This window comes from Anser cygnoides, chromosome 2 (assembly GCF_040182565.1).
Source record: "Anser cygnoides isolate HZ-2024a breed goose chromosome 2, Taihu_goose_T2T_genome, whole genome shotgun sequence".
NCBI classification, from domain to species: Eukaryota; Metazoa; Chordata; class Aves; order Anseriformes; family Anatidae; genus Anser; species Anser cygnoides.
In genome coordinates, this window is record NC_089874.1 from 6,563,015 (window position 1) to 6,576,781 (window position 13,767).

At 46.7% G+C, this 13,767-nt stretch overlaps 1 long non-coding RNA gene across 1 annotated transcript; it reads right to left on the minus strand.

Moving 5' to 3' along the window:
- Window positions 1-5,507: 5,507 nt before the first annotated feature.
- On the minus strand, window positions 5,508-9,738 carry LOC106036791 (uncharacterized). The gene is made up of 3 exons (XR_001207658.3): window positions 8,056-9,738; window positions 6,790-6,861; window positions 5,508-6,007 (listed from the first exon to the last, which is right to left on the minus strand). It is a non-coding gene; the product is annotated as an uncharacterized lncRNA (long non-coding RNA).
- Window positions 9,739-13,767: the final 4,029 nt, after the last annotated feature.

A 13,767-nucleotide genomic window follows, 5' to 3' on the forward strand; every position in this document is an offset into this window, starting at 1 on the left:
CTGTCATACAAGAGGAGACTTTCCAGAGCTGAGATTTGTGCTCTTGCTTTCATTTTCTTTGAAGTACTTGAAGTGTATTATTTTACAGTGTTGTTAGCAGAGAAGTGTAGCACCTAAAATAAGAGTCTGAGCTGTGGACACGTTGATATTAAGGATTTAGCCAATGCACTTAATCCTTACAGCGGGGTGTGATATACTTCCTGGGTTTAGTTGAAAGAAATTTGTTTGATTTTGTTGTTGGTGGTTGGTTGATTTGGTTTTTTTTGTTTGTTTTTCTGATTCTTAGATCTTTTACAACAGCTTTACAGCCCACCCCCAGGCTCTTTTGATGAGAACTGCCACTGATCAGCACTGATAATGCAGTAAAAGAGGGACTTGATGGACATCTTCATATCTCTATCATCCAAATGCTGATGGGAACGCTTCCAGATCAATTGTATTGCCGTGTATGAAACCATCTGAAATACAATATTTTGATATGCAGATTTTTTTTTATAGGCTTGAGCAATGTATCTTGCTCAATATAAACTCAGAAAGAGGGGATAAATGCCTCCTCCAAAACCAAAAGAACCAAAAGAAACAGACCCCTTGGGTACCTACAGATTAGATGGCAGCTGAGTTATGGCTTTGAGAGCCTTGGTTATGTTGAAATTTGGTAGCCTTGGTTATGTTGAAATTTGGTATTTGCTTTAAGGCTTTTGGTTAAAGTTTCAAGAGATTGAAATCCCCAGTTCATTTTATTTCTCTAGAAGATATTCATGGATCATTAATACATTCAGTTTATTTAATAGACAATAATAGCATTACAACAGGAAAAGAAGGGGAAAAATCAGTACAATAATTTGGTTAAGTGGCTGAGCCTGCATGATGGGGCTGGGACTTCTGGGTTTCATTGACCCCATGTGTGACCTTGAGACAGCTGTGTCCGACTGTTCATTTGCCTTCTGAATAACAACCTGCATTACAGGGGTGATGCAAACTCACTGTTCTGCCGAGGAAGTCCCCAAAGAGCATCTCATGAATGGTACCTCCTTCACCTGGAGGAGCTGGCAGAGGATCAAGGCTAAACATCCCACCAGGACATCATCAGGGTGTGACACGCAGTCCTGCTCCCTGCCAGGGCATCATTGTGCCTGGCAGGTTTGGGTGAGGCAAAGGTGGGATATGGGAGTAACCAGAGAGATAACCTTGCACTTTGAGCTTCTCTCTCAGAGCTTCATTAGCACACAGTAATGCTCATTAAAACCAATGACCACCCAGTTCAAGCCCCGCTATTTCTTCATTTCCATTTCTTTAGTAAACTTGTAGCATCACCATTGAACATTTCATTAATATACGGCCATAGGTGACCTGCACTTGATCGATTACCTAAGCAGGTATCATGCCTCGTCGCCTACCTAATTGCATCCCTAAAAGAAATGGCACTTGGTCCTGTAATGCCCTATTTAAAAGTAATACAGTTGTGCTGGAAAGCTGTTAATGGTGCTGTGCCACATTTCAAAACAACACAGCGGCTAAAAACTCATTCAGGAGGAAGGCTCTGATGTTAGGTAATGAAAGGAGAAGTGATGTAAATCCTCTGTGTGTGCTCTTCTAATTGTTTAATGCATGAAAATGGACAAACGCTTGTCGAGTGTTTCTTTGTTTCAAAGACAGAGCTGGTAATGCACGGGAGGATGGGTTGGCTGCTGCTGGCGTGGGCTGGCCCACTCCCGATGGGGTCACCACACTTCTGGCAGTTTTTACATCAGCAGCGAGACTGGCTCTACAATTATGCCTCTTCTGAGGAGCTAATTGCATGCTTCATATCAGGCCCTGCCTCTCCAGAGCAGTCTTCGGTACCGATTCCTAAATAAAAGTGCATCTCAAAGGAGTTTGATTCGGGAGGCTGCAGGCATGATATGGATGACCTGCTTAGGTCCTTAACATGAGCACAGTGACAGCAAAAACACCAGGTGCCTTGCCATGCTAGGATGATCCAGACTGCCTGCATCGAGCACCTCCCGATGTTTGCCACCACCCGCCTGCGCAGGATGGGTATATTTTGGTGCTGGTGCCCTGGGGGGCTGACAAATGGGAGATCAGGTTTCTAAGAAGCAAGAACAGGCTCCATCCTACAGCTGCTCTATGCCAGCCCGTAGCTTCTCCATTCTAGCCCTGCCACAGGCCATGGGTACGCCAAGAGTAGGACTTTGTCCATGTCCAGCTCCAGAGGTGGAGCTGGGATGTCTAGGATTCACCATACCTAGGAAAGAGAGACAGAGCATGAGAGCATCACTCGCAGGCAGACAGACCTGCTCTGGTCTCTCATCTCAGGAGTATTCCTGAGTTTTTCAGCCAACAACTGTCTCATATAAAAGGAATAAGTCATGCTTGAAGGAGGACCGGCCATGAGGTGAAACTCAGCAGCCCTCCAGGGTCACCTGGGCCAGAGCATCACCCATCACTTCGCGGTTAGGATGCCCTTCCCTGAAACCTAACTTTATTTTTCTTTGCTGGCAAAATACAGCAATTTCTTCCAGCTCTGCCCCCACAGACATTCCCCACCCGCCTAGATTAGAAATTCATAGAGCACACAATAGGACCGTGATTGCTATTTTCCACATTCTGCTCATCGTTTTCTTTAGTCACACCTCTGTGATGTTTAATAAGTCCTTATTGAATTTGACAGCAGTCGTATGCCAGAAGCACAGACACAGCATTAGTCATATTTCCTCTACTCTGGAGTAATCCAATAATGGCTAGGTAATTAAAGCCTGCCCCTTACTAACATGTTGGGCTTCATGCTTTTTCTTTTGTATATTCAAAATCTAGTCATTTTTCTCCCCTGCAGATCAGCCTGCCAGAAGTGCATGGAACCTTGTGAGCTGTGTGGTGAAGGCAGTGCCAGAACATCAAGGAGCAAGGGAAGAGCAAGTAAAACGAGAGCAAAAGAGGAAAAAAAGGAAGAAAAGAAAGATTGAGGGAGAAGTGAGAGGGGACTACCTGCAAGCCACAGGCGCCCCAGGCCTTTTCCTGGTGCCTTGTTTTAGACTTCTGCAAAGTCACACCAAAAGTGAAGGAGCAACACGCACCCCATGGTGCAAGGTAATATTGCAGTAGGACACACAGGCACATCAGGCAACGTGAAATAAGAGTGCTTTAGAAAAGATGCTGGTCTCTACACCAAAATCCTTTTTTTTGAGTGTTGAGCTTTTACTTCACATCTGAAGAGAAGCAGCTATGAGGCAAGACAATTACATCTGCTGGTAAACCCATGATATTTGAACCTTTTTCTCACCGGTGCTCCTCATGGATTTCCTTTCTCATTTTGTTCTCCCTCGTCCTCTTCTACCTTGACTTTCTTTTGAAAGCCAAGGGCAGCACTTTCATATGCCAATGCTTAAAATTAGGACATAAGCACACTTTAAAATAAATATCAGGTCAACAGCACAACTATATTATCATTAAGACTGACAGCAAACTAATGCTGTCCACATAAGGTGGTTTCTAACCATTTCAGGTATGAGGTAGGAGAGCGAGGACCTGGTCGCACAGAGTGACCCTCAAAAGCCAGATAATTGGGGTATTTATCTAAATGTAGCAAGTGGCTTTAAGACTTTTCTTGGGAGCCATGATATATTGGCTTTCCCTAAGGGAAAGATCAGTGTGCCAAGGGTGCAGCGCTGTCCTCTGACCGTGGGCAACAGCATCATGAACCTCCTGGGCTCCAGGCTGTTCTGTGGATGAGATATCTTTTTGACATTAGACGTTTGCTGATGAGAGCTCTGGGGACCCAAACATCATGGCAACATCCAGAGCTGGAGCTCCACTTGTTGATCCTGCTCTTTTCCTGCACTCTCATTTGCAGTGCCTGCTACAACAGCACAAACAGGGGTTAAAACCAGGATCATGCCAGAACCCGAAAGCCAGTTCAGGAGTGACTTAGCAACATTGGCAGGAGATGGAAATATAAACTATGAAGGAGGTAAGGTGGGTCAAGGAGCCAAGCATGGTTGACCATGAGTGCAGATCCACTTTCACCTATAAAAAATGCTTAAATGTGCCAACCAACTCAAAGAAGAGTAGCAGTAGCAGCCAGGAATACAACACTTGTAAAAATAAGTGCACTTTCCCCGACCCCCCTTTCACATAATACTGAACTTTCAGCCTAAATAATGCCTTGAAGGCCAAAATCCCTTTCACATAGCTAAAGTTGGGTATATGTTTCTGTATCCTGATGCTTCAGGGCTTTTTGGAACCCAAATATAGCTGAAGAGAGCTAATATTAGTGCTTTAATTTTTCAAAGTCTTGGCCGTCAAGCCCAATATATTAGTGTTTATATTGTTAAATGTCTACCCTAAATTATATAGGTGGTGCACCATGACTGACTCAATGTTTTCATTTCCTGCCTTCTTAACTCTAAGGAGGCAAATTTCCTTTTTATGAAGAGCCCCCTTTGAAGTCATTGAGACTACTTGTGTGAATACATGTTTGTAGGATCATGCCTTGAAACTGTAAGTCTTTTGGGTGGGAGCCTCATCCTCTCACATGTACACAAAAGGCAGTAAACAAGTACATAATTCTGTGAAATTATACATTATAGCCGAGGCCTCTGCTCTGCCATGTGGACTCATTTGGAGCTATACTTTGCTCCATTAAAAAGAGTGTGTCTACTCAATAGCTAATGCTATATTGGTAGAAACTGAATATTTCATCCCCTGGTTGCAGATGTTATTGCGAAATCAGAACGAGAGGGACTTCATATTTGGGGTGAAACCCTCTAGCAAGACTATTCTTTCCTGAACTTCAAGGCACATTCAGTGTGTCTGTACTGGTAAATTAAGCAGCGTGAGATCTGCTTACTACAAATGGTACAGGGGCTTACACTAATGTTTCTCTTTACCTCTAGACTGGTTGGTTTTATCCAGATTTCTCAGGGAGAGAAGTGCCTGGCTCACACCATCACCCCTCCCACGGCCAGAAGCGTGCTGGGGGGCACGGGACAAGCCTGTGACAGAAACTGTGCCAAACTCTGGACACCCTGGATGCTGTTGGCCCCACACCAAGCCCCATCCTCATCCTTTGCATATTCCGAGCACGCTTTCTGCTGTCTTGGAGCCCCCCACAGCAGGTCCCGTAGCCCCCTGCCCAGCTCAGCAGCCCACTCCCTGAATAACAAAGGGGGTGCTGACACCCTCAGAGCAGGGCATGGGGCTGCTACATTGCCATGGGGTATTGCCCTTGGGCATCTCTTGCCTTATCTCCACCAAAATGTGGAGATGTTTGCTGCCAGCTGCCTGGAGGAGGTTGCTGGTGAGCCCTGTGAGGGCGAGAGCAGTTCCTTTGGGGAACTGAGCAGGCTTAAACCACCTCTCTCCTATGCCCCAGTTTAAAAATAAAATCGTGCTCCCTTTTTATAAGCCCGCTCCTTCTTGCGAGTTCCCAGAGATCTCTGAAAGGTCACGCAAGCTGCAATAACAGTCTTCAGTAATAGCAAAATGCTTCTTTTCAAGCGTTCGTGTTGGACATTGCTTACTAAAACATTCACCTAGCGGCGATGAAAACACCCCCTCAGACACACATACACACACACACACACCCCACGGATAAAAGCTCCTTCCAATTGCAGCAGGAGATGTGACATTTCAAACGGGACAGACGAGGGCACAAATAATCCCTGGTGAAGAACAAACCTGTGGGGACTGAGAGGGGAGTGGGCAACCGCGCTGCTCTTTTCCAGCCTCAGTGCCAATATTCACATTTTTGTGATTTAATCAACAGCCCTTCAACAAGCCCCCGCCATTCCCCTTCTCCCACGGAGCAAATACAAAGCGGAGAAAAACCTGTGCTGGGACAAAGGGACAAAATCAGTTTCACAGTTGTTTGATAACAGATGTATCTTAAATATTGTGTACGTTAAACTCACGGCTTGCTGTCCACTCCCCCAGGCTGTCACAGTCCCTCCAGATATTAACAAGGATGTAAATTCAGATCTTCAGCTCAGTGTATGATCACCAGGACCACCTACAAGCAATGCCATAGCACTTGTCAAAAGACACATCAAATGACACATCGAGACATGAGCTCACAGTCAATAAATTACCCATCTCTAATTTAAAAATCCCATTTCCCTCTTCCCCTCCACCAACCCCTCTTTCTCAGGCATGTGTTGGCTGCAGCATTTACCTGGATCATAATTATATGGTAATTATTCCTTATCCTACCCCATATGCAGACACAGCCCTCTGTGACACCGAAACTTGGCAGCATTAGGTGGGCCCAAGGTCCAGAAAAGTCCACCAGGTGGACCAGTTGGAACGCTGATCACCACATTGACATCTCAGTGTTCCCTGAGGCTTGAACAGGCTGAAATTGGGGCAGCCATCAGCACCAGTCACAACCAAAGACACCTTCCTGCAGGGAAAAAGCTTAAGGTGTCATTTCAGAAGCCCTGGCAGGGTGAGGCACCTTCTGCCCTGCCCTATGGGCATCCCAAGATGCGGGATATTCGTCTTGGACTTGTCCCATGCAGAAGAGCTGGGTTGGATGCGTGAGTCCGCACAGGCTCAGACCTTGGGGACAGATGTGTTATTGGGATGCTAGCATGGAAAACACAAGTCTCTGGGATATTTGCATCCCACCTTGTCTGTTTTGCTCCTTGCCCACCCATGGCACCAGCAAACCTTGTAAGGGAAAGGGCTTGGTGGAAAAAGAAAGGAAATGGGGTCTTAAGACCCCATTTAAGGTGTTGGCATCACCCCCCCCAGTGTCACCTCGTGCTTCCCTCGCCCCCCTTCCCTCTTCACCTTGCCATTGCTTTGCCTTTCTCAAGCTTCTCAGTCCAGTGTCCAGCTGCATTCGAGGAACGACTTTGTCGTCTGGGGGAGGAGGGGGTAGGAAGGGTGGGGGGAGAGAGGAAATAAAAAAAGGAAAGAAAGAAGAAAAAAGTAATTTACTGTGAAGCACTGGCTGAAAATCATTTTCTGAACCACTGCACAATTTTAATCAGGCGACCATACTGTATCCAATCAAGGGAGAATTTGCGAGGGGAGCGGGGGGGCGTTCACCGTGGTCTTCCCCAGAGGACTGTAAATCCAAGCTCTGCTCAGGAAGACAAGATGTCTCGGGCTTCGCAGCCTGCCCAAACCTAATTTGCACTAGAATTACATGGCCATTACTAATGTATACAGTGACTCGAAATGATTACTTTGCTATTAGTAAGAGCAAGGCACTGGCTTTGGTGATGGCAGCTTCCGACAGAGGGGGAGAACCAGGGGGCGATAACAAAGCCAGGCGGCTGCGCTGAGCCTGGAGGGGGGTGAGGAAGAGCGTGGGGATGAAGAAGGCCATGGGGATGGAGACGGTCATGCTCAGGGGGGAGTCTGGCACGGCAAAGGGGATGGGAATGGCTGGACTCAGTGTTTAACATGCTTAGCATATCTTGCATTAAATATATATATATGTATATATATATAAAAAAAAACCTGGCTATAAATATATATATATATATTAATACACATATATATTATATATATATATATAGCACCTGACTTAATCTTGGGCTCACCGAAGTTTTACCATGAGCACCAAAGCTAGGGAAAGCAGAGAAGATTTAGCAGGAGAGCTCAAGTCCCACCTCCTCCTATACCCCAACGGTGACTGTGTCCCCCCCAGTAGTGGGAAACTGGTGTTCAAAGCCCTGCTTGCATATTGACCCCTAATATTCACTTCTGCTTTTTATGGACATTGCTTTTGCAAGAAGGACATGGCCTGCCTTGAACACCTGGCAAGGGTTCAAAATGGGCAACTCCACAGATGGAGAGAGTGATGCTCTGCTACCGGCAAGAATTGTTCTGAGGGCAGGAACATCAGTTTCTCTCCTGAAACCACCTACTCACTACAGCACAGATCTCAGGTAATGAAAACGTAACCCTGGAGGCAAAGCTCCCTCTCGCAGCCACACGCAGATCCTGGCTCCACACGAGCACACCCTTCGCATCCCCACCCGCGGGAATCTCCCCACGCACTTAAACACCCGAAGATGAAAGAGGCTGGGGAAATTTTGCTGCAACCTTTTTGCTGTTCCTGCACAGCCGCTGTTACAATTGCTCGGCAGACTACAGGGTGCCTGCAACAAAGCAAAAAGGAAAGGTTAAGAAGTTGTCACCCACGCTAATGTGCACAAAGCAATCGCTCTGCTCGCTCTCTGGCCCTGACAGGTACTCGCAGGGCTTCCAAGTGCCCCTGGCAGGGTGTGGGGACAGCGGGTGGCTCCGGGGAGACATACCCCATCACCAGCACATCTCTGCAGGTATCACAAGGGACCTGTTGATGGCACAGGGACACGGTTTGGCATCCCCCCTCCAGCAGCACCATAGGTTAGGTCAGCTTTGTCACCTTGCTTTCACAACCTCGTTGTAGCTTACCTTGCATCTTGCAGGGCTCAGGTGTTGCAAATGAATCCGAGCCCACGTCCACTTTCACAGCCACACTAATTCAGCTATGGTTTCATTTCACTATGCTTTCTGTCCTACTGCAGCTCCCCAGGTGCTCAGGCATGGCCAGCCTGTTCCCGGGGCAATGCATTGCCAAAGAGCATCAGCTGGGTCACAAAACAGCCATGCAGGGAGGAATGCATATTTTTCCAAAGGGGAGTAAAATAAGGCTGGACTACTAGAAAATGGGTATTTTTTAATCTGGACCTGAAGCAGAATCCACGTGTGATTTTAGCCAAACTGAGATGTGCTGCCTTCGTTTGCTCTCCCCTCTACTTTATAACTACTGTGCAGAGTTGTATCCTCCTGCTGGTGCTCAGTGACCACTGAGCAAACATCAGCTCCTAGTGCAGATTATGGCTCCCATCCATCACAGAAGTGGTGGACCCAGCCTGATCCAATCTGCCCGGCTCACACAATGCCAGGGAGATGGGCTGGTCCTCCTCTGGATGGATGCACCATGAGAGGAGGAGATGGGGCTTGATTCTGAAGGGTCGCAGCTCCCAGTCCCAGCCGCGCTCAACGCTGAGCCCTGCTCCATCAGCTGCTAGAGAAGGTTTGCAAGGGCCTTTTTTTGTTGTCCCAGAAAACATTTATTCCTGGCACAAACCAAACTTACCTTTGTGAGCAGCCAACCACCTCCACTCTGCTTCGGAAGCAGAGCTGGAAGCACTTTGTTCCAAAAATGTTTTCTGCTTCTCTCCCCACCTGCCGAAGGCGCTGGCAGGGAAGCTGGGATGCCAGCCACTGTACCTCTTAAACCAACATCGAAAGCCTTGCATTCAGCAGTTTGAAGCGAGTATTTTGGGAATATTATGTCGCCACAGCCATTAATTTTTCACATGGCAGGTGGGAAACCTGCCCTGTTTGAAGGGCATAGTGGGAACTGCCAATCGCTCTGTAATATTTTACACCATGGGAAAGGGGGGGATGTTTGTAGCCAGTGCTGAGCATCCATCCCAGGGCATCCATGCAGACAGTTCAGATATTTGAAGGAAATACTCAAATCTCTTGTTCGGTCTTTTCTTCCAAGGCACGGCAAAGGCAGATAAGCCATTAATTGCACAGGCAGATGGCTATTAGGAAGCATATGAGAACTGGCTACACCAGCACTGTGTAGGTGGAGTTGATTAGATGGACCTGAATCAGAAAAAAAAAAAAAAAAGAAAAAAAAAAGGAACATTTCCTACAACCCCGCCGATACTGGCTGATCTGCTTTGCTGCATGGTGAGAAAAGCTTTTCCTGTGTAACTGCAGGAGAAGACAATTCAAAATAACAGCAAAATTGCTCTTCACTTACCCATTGAGCCAGGTTACTAGTAAGAGTGCTTTGGGGTTTATACATAATTCCACCACAGCTTCGCTGCCAGGCAACAAAACATGGGGACAGGATGAGGACAGAAGGATTTGCTTCACACCAGCTGCCATGGGTTTAACAGCACCAAGGGATTGGGTTGGCTTGGCAGCACCTCAGGGTCCCTCGGGCCCAGCCCCTGCCCCAGCAGGGCCACCCCGAGCAGGGTGCCCAGGCCCATGGCCAGGCGGCTTTTGGAGCTCTCCAAGGAGGAGACCCCACAGCCTCTGGGCAGCCTGGGGGTCAGGGGAACCTCCTGGGCTCCAGGCTGGGCCTATGGCCTCCTGTCCTGGCACTGAGCACCACTGAAAGGAGCCTGGGTCCGTCCTCGTTACACCCTCCCTTCAAGTGCAAACACAAAAAGAGTCCCAGGCGTTAGAGTACCAGAGGTGCCCACTGCTCTGGAAGCTGCCACCAAGTCCTAATGCCCCTCCCTGTTCCTCTGCCATTGTCTCTTTAAGGTGTGTATTTTGGGTGATGAACTCCTCAAGAGCCTCCTGGGGGCCCGAGGCCTTCAAATTCACCAGGGAAGGCCCCAAGCCAGGCTGCTTCCCCCACAAGCAGCCCCAGGGGACAGCAAGGCCCGAATCGGCTGCTTTGGCAGCGTTGACATAAGGTGGAGGTTTCCACTTGGAAGATCGGTGGCTTCGAGGCCGTGAACTGAATAAAAGGGCCTGTGACAGGACTTCTGCTTGGATGTCTCACAAAACCAGGTGGCATACTGGCCTCTGATGGTTTTCCATGAAGGGGTTATCTAGCCAGTTCCATGAAAATGCTCATGACTGAAAACCCTCAGTGAAACCCGGTGCCCACCTCCCACAGCAGTCATTGCTGGAAGCTTTGTACCTTCCACAAATCCTGGTTTTTCTATCTACCTGTCTCCATTTATTCTACACCCAAGTGTCTCTGTCAGGGAGATGATTCCAGTAATTGAAAGGACACAAAGCTGGGTGTTGTAGAAACTGAAGCTCTTTTATGGGTTTCAACCCAAATTTCTGGGTGTGTAGGTTCTCCCCTTCCGGTTGTCACCTGCTGTATCCAATACGTATTACATTTTCAGGACAGGGACTGTTTCTCCACAGGTTAGTACAGCCCTTAGCACAACTAGCTAATGAGACCCATTTTTTTTTCCACTGAAGTGCAAATTGAAAATTGTAAAACAGTGCTCCAAAGCGAGCCAACCACACAAAAAATAAAGAGCAGAACTTAAAACTGCTCAATAAGATGCTTTTATAGATGCAAAGCAATATTATTGCAAGGCTACGGAGTTAAATCCTCACCTAGAATGAGATTCATGAAGAAGCTGGACTCAAAATTGTCTTTGGAGCAGATACTCAATTTGGCTGGTCAATCTAAAGGCACTTTAAAACATTGTCAAAACCCTTATCCATGAAAAAACATTAGCTCCATCCTGCACTGCTGTCAGTATAACATTTCAAACAACAATTCATTTTAAATGGATAGCTTAGTATATCACAAGCAGAAAGAAAGTTATTACGGGCCAGATATACTCGATTCATATCCCCCACTATTTCTGGCCACCGAGGCCGACACTGCAGAAGCAGCCTGCCACCAAAAGGCCAGACACCAACAGCACACTGAGCTGGGACGGTGGCTGCAAACCCAAGCAGCACCAGCCCTGGTGAAGGCAGGAGCTGAGAGCCCTTGAGCACAGCAGCAGCTCTCACTGCGGTGTTTTAGACAGCATCGTCCTATTTACCACCACTTTCCCCGAGTCAAGATTAGGAGCAACAATCAGGAGTACGTAGTCAGTGGAATATCAGTAAATTACTGTATCAGGCCACGGCCAGTCTAGCTGTCAACTTCCCTCGCAAGTCAGCTATTTAGCTTTCGAAACAAACATATTGAAATAGTGGAGGAATGAAGGAGTCTTCTCTGTTTCTGGGACTCCTGGCACGTAGGTGCATCAAGGGGTTCACATCATCACTAGAGATGCACAGCTGCAAGTGATTAAGCTCGCAAGGGGAGTGACAGGTGGACGCAGACACAAGCGCTGTTCTCATGAAGAATCTTGAAGCAATTTCTTGTGGAGGTGGCTCAGATTGGTGTTGAGTCAGTCCCCACACCCCCTTGCCATCACTTGTCCTGTATTTCTCAGTAAAAGAGAACACATTTGTTTTGTTACATGCTAGACTCCACAATTACCTCAGGCGACATAGCCAGCCGAAGACGTGCAGGTGACCATATCCTTCAGCACATGAACCATGGTGTACAAACCTTTGACATATGAACCACCATGGACGTGGTTACACAGTTCATCACCTGCTGCCACCCTTCGAGGGAAGCTGAGGAACACCAACCGTGCTGAAACAGCTGAAAATTACACAGGGAGTCGATGCGGTAAACCACAAGGCATGAAAATTATGGTAGTTGGGGCTTGCAGGAATTCAGTGGGGCACAGAAGGCCCAAGGAGGTATTGGGTTAGGGGGCAGCTGGTCTCCATAGCTGGCCTCTGTCAGGTGAGCCACCCTCAGCACTTCTACTCCTGCTGTAACAGCAAGCTGGCAGCAGAACAGGGAGATAAGAGTTCTTCAGATACAACTGGTGCTGTCCAAACACAGGTTTTTGCCACAGTTGGACACGTACCTGTAGCAATGAGATCTGTTTCAGCTGTAGCTAGGTGTGTGTGAGCATCTGTACCTCTCTGTCCTCTCAGCTGAAAAATTCAGTGACAGAGGAAGAGGAAAGTGGAAGGTGGAATTAAAACCATAAATAACTTGGGTAATGTCGAAACGAGGAAGTTGATGCAAAAAGCAATGACCAAGTACCTTTTCGACAGAAGCTGATGCCACCACAGCACCAGAAGGCAGTTCTAAGGGCTGCCTGGACTCCTGTGAAGCACATGCAAGGCCCCCAGAACACACACGAAGCAGCAGGCAGTTTGTTCTTCCAGGCAGTAACACTGACATCTATATCCCACACAGTGAGAGGTGGCTTGTTGTTTTGCAGTTTACTGTTTTGTTACATTCAGTAAGATTAACAACCAAAATTCTGGGCTAAAATTGAAATGAGCAAACATTTTGTCAGGACTTCGCCCAATCTGTCTCTAATTTATGTGGGTAGTAAGCTTTTACGATGTCCTTAGCTAGGCACACTTCTCTGCTTTTAAATGTCTGGATTTTGTAAATGGGTTCTTGGCAAACACAGAAGTATCATGGGAACCATAACGACATTATAGCGATCTGCTTTTGGATCGTGCAACTGAACTGAGATGAAGGAAACTATACAGTTTTTAAAACATACACGTCAATGATTCACAACAGCCAAATAATGCTCCTGATTCATCCTTTAAGGAAACAACCCAATTCAGCCTGGCATCACGAGACCCTTCTCAGAAATTATTAGTTCTCACAATAAAACTATTAAAGGTATTTTTACTGCACAACTCCAAATTTATATAGATGCTTTTCATTAAAAAAAAATATTCTAAATATTGACTTTTTTACTCTTTCTTTCCAGACATAAAATCTCACAGGATACAAGTCACACTAATTTATGGCTGAAGCTAAGATGCATACGCAAGAAAACAGTGCAGAACTAATGAAAAAATTTATTAAAATCTCCCAAGAAGGTGAAAATCAGAGCAACTTCAGCTGCAGCTGGAACAGAAGTGGAAATGCATTTATAGTCAATCTGCTTTCATGTTGCAAAGCTGACAGACCAAAGCCTATGATGCTGGGCAAAAAGCCAGCGAGTGACCACCACAAATGAAAAGAGCAGCGTTAACCTCTCAAATCAAACAATAAGCAACAAAACACATCTATCCAAACTTAGTGGTTAAAGTGAAATATCTTACATTAATTTACGAAGACCTAATCTACGCTGGCAGCAACTTGTGTAAACTCTGCTTCAGCTGTTTTGGTTTGCTTTTTTAAATTTGCAATATTCTATGGGAAGAAGCCTGTTGCAGATG